At 58.8% G+C, this 2905-nt stretch overlaps 1 long non-coding RNA gene across 2 annotated transcripts; it reads right to left on the minus strand.

Moving 5' to 3' along the window:
• Positions 1 to 374: 374 nt before the first annotated feature.
• Positions 375 to 2096, minus strand: LOC106839449 (uncharacterized). 2 transcript variants are annotated; one of them, XR_011499315.1, is made up of 4 exons: positions 1805 to 2034; positions 1304 to 1430; positions 1012 to 1103; positions 375 to 677 (listed from the first exon to the last, which is right to left on the minus strand). It is a non-coding gene; the product is annotated as an uncharacterized lncRNA (long non-coding RNA). The 2 variants fall into 2 exon arrangements; XR_011499316.1 differs by lacking the exon at positions 1012 to 1103 and having other exon boundaries at positions 1805 to 2096.
• Positions 2097 to 2905: the final 809 nt, after the last annotated feature.

Below are 2905 nucleotides of genomic sequence, written 5' to 3' on the forward strand. Positions count from 1 at the left end.
TGTAGAAAGGAGCCACTGTCCTGGGCAGGACATGTGCTAGCGACAGGCACACGCTAGTGTGAAAGACACGCCCAGCTCAGTGGTTGTCACTCTGCCTGAGAAAATGCCTCCAATCCCTTAGTCCCAAGAGGTCAGCGGGGGCCTTCTCTGCTCCTGGACAGGGTGAACTACACTGCAATGATCCTGTCCTCGGAGGGAGGGGGACTTGGGCATGTCCTTCAGTAGCCTGGGAGGGGACTGGCCCTTCTCCCTTCTCCACATAAACTAAGCTGCTGATGCTGCGAGGTTTCTAAATTCGAGGAGGAATGTGAGTTTCTGGATGTGGTTACCATGAGCGCGGGGAGCAAAAGACGCACACCTCCACTCCCAGGATTAGAAAGAAGCAACAATTTAATATAATACCCAAACGGACCATTTACCATTGACAACAAAAACACGGCCCCTGCAAATACGGAAATAGGTGCTGGGGAAAAGCGGGGAGGGAGAAGAGGGTTTGGTGCCTTCCTTCGTGGCCTCCAGGGGACCCCAGGAAATGGATCACAAAGTTCTCCTTGTCAGAATCAGAGGACGTGGCCCTGTGCACCCTGAGTGTACCCACTGTGTCCGTGCTGTAGTTCAGCTGGTCTCAGGAGGGTCATGGATCACCACCACTGGGCGCTTGGTTGGGGGTCTGGTGCCTAGAGAAAGAGAGGCATTTCCTGAGGGGCCTGCCCTGGAATCACAGGGCACACCCCCTCCCTGCCCCCAAGGTGCTCTGTGCTCCAGCCCTGTGTTGAGTGCTCAGACAGCCAACAGCACCCCATCTGTCTCTGACACAGGGGCTGATATTTAGCGTCACCCGTTTCACAGAGGAGGAATCCAGTCCCAGAAACGTGAGTGCAACTGCCCAGGACAGGACTGCTCAGCAGTGGACCTGGGACCCAGTGCCAGCTGTCTGCCTCCCCAGGCCCACACTCAGCCTGAATGTTTCCTGAGCCCGTGGATTCAGCCACTGCCGGTGCAGACACTCACTCTGTCCTGAGCGGTTCTTCTTGTCTTTGAAGAGAAATCGAATCTTTCTGGCCCAGTGGTATCAGGGCTCCAGCTGGCAGGACAGGCTATAGCTACAGGACAGAGTAGAGCTGGGAGCTCTCAGGAGCCACACATGACATGTGCGTCCTGGAGCCTGCCCGTAGGTGGAGTCCAAGGGCCCCAGGGGTCGCGATGCCACCAGATCTGAGGCTGACCATGAAGCCACCGTCATGGGCTCTGGAGCTGGTCAGCAGAGAGAGTCTGCCCTGCCCTCCCCCAACTCCTGACCCACCTCATCTCTCCTCCTTGCTCAGGGGCTCCACAGCCTGGAACCAGGCCCTAAAGTGCTCGTCAGGCTGCACGGTGTACAGATTTGCAGCCTCCTAGAACAGCTCGATCTCCTCCATCAGTTTGAATTCCTAGGAGAGAGCAAGCACAGGATGCTCACAGGGCCTGAGTGGGGGACACTACCGGGCTCTTGGAGGGGGTGAGGAGGGGGGCAAGGAGCCAGTCTTGGGCCTTTGCCCACTTGGGAACCCTGCCTCCCTGCAATTCCAGTCAGGACTTGCTTGCTCTCACATTTGGCCCGAAAGAGCTCCTCCTCCAGGAAGGCATCTTTGATGCCAGCCCTTCCCCCACCCACCAATGCCATTGGATCCCCATCTCTGTATATCGAACTGTGCAAATAAATGTCCGACCCTGGGGATTGGGCCAGAGGGGGTCCTGCCCATGGGCGGGGGCTCTCTGATTTCCACACCCCGACCCTCCCCAGCATGAGCCTGCAGCCGCTTACCTCATTCCATTTCCGACAGTTCAGCACATTCCCCTGAAAGGCAGACAGCCAGTCCATCAGAAACGGCCCCCTTAGGCCAGCACTAGCCCCCGTCCACACCTCTTCCAATGTTGCACTGCTGCCAGTGGGCAGGCCCTTCCAGAGACAAGACTTGGAACTCGGCCAGTCTCTAGGCTCCAGTGCAGGGGGCACAGTGCAACTGAGGCAAGAGACCTTGTAATCTAACCCTCTCTGATGATACGTGGGGAGACTCAGGCCTCAGGCAGGAAGGGACAGCTCAGCCACTGATGTGCTTCCTGACTGGGAGGTGCCCGTCTTCTCTTCCCTCATGGGCAGGGCCAGAGGAAGTGGCTGAGTCCAGCTCAGACACCACCTCCTGCGGCCGCACAGTCAGGCAACTCTGAGCCTCAGCAGCCCAAGGAATCTGGATGGTGGCTTCTGCGGAGCCTGCATTACTCATTGGGGAGATGAGCTTGATGTCCCAACTCCCACACGAGGCTGGAGGCCCTGCTGAGAGGATCTTTGCCAAATGCAGAGAGCTCAGGGCTCAGGGCAGGACTCTCTCCTCCCCACCCTCAGGAGCCTGAGCCCCCGGACCCACCTCCAGGCTCACGCACCTCCACATAATCCACCATCGTAGCTTCTAGCAGCTCCAGGGAACTGAAGAATGTCACCATGGAGGGGACGACACCCTGTGCCGCCATCAGGGTGGGCATGGTGATGAGCTCCCGCTCTCAGGTGCCCCCATGAACCGTCCCCTGAAACTCCTCACCCCAGCCTCCTGCCCACCACACACTCTCACACAGAGCAGCCTAGGATCCTCGGGACACCCCAACACCCACAATTCCCTCCTCCCCTTCCCTCCAGGAGCACCAAAGTCCACCAGTCACATCCCAGGGCTGGTTCTTGGCCAACCCCAGGGGGTGTGGCCCCTGCTCCTCTCCACCCCAAATCTGTCCTGCTGCCAGCCCTTCCAGGCCCTCTCTTGCTCACTGCCAATGCAGGCACATCAGGCTAGGTGGCCACAGCAGATGCCCTGGAGGAGGATGGCCCCTCTCCTGAGGGAGGTCTCCAGCTAGAGGGGGAGCCCCCTCTCCTCTG

This window comes from Equus asinus, chromosome 29 (assembly GCF_041296235.1).
Source record: "Equus asinus isolate D_3611 breed Donkey chromosome 29, EquAss-T2T_v2, whole genome shotgun sequence".
NCBI classification, from domain to species: Eukaryota; Metazoa; Chordata; class Mammalia; order Perissodactyla; family Equidae; genus Equus; species Equus asinus.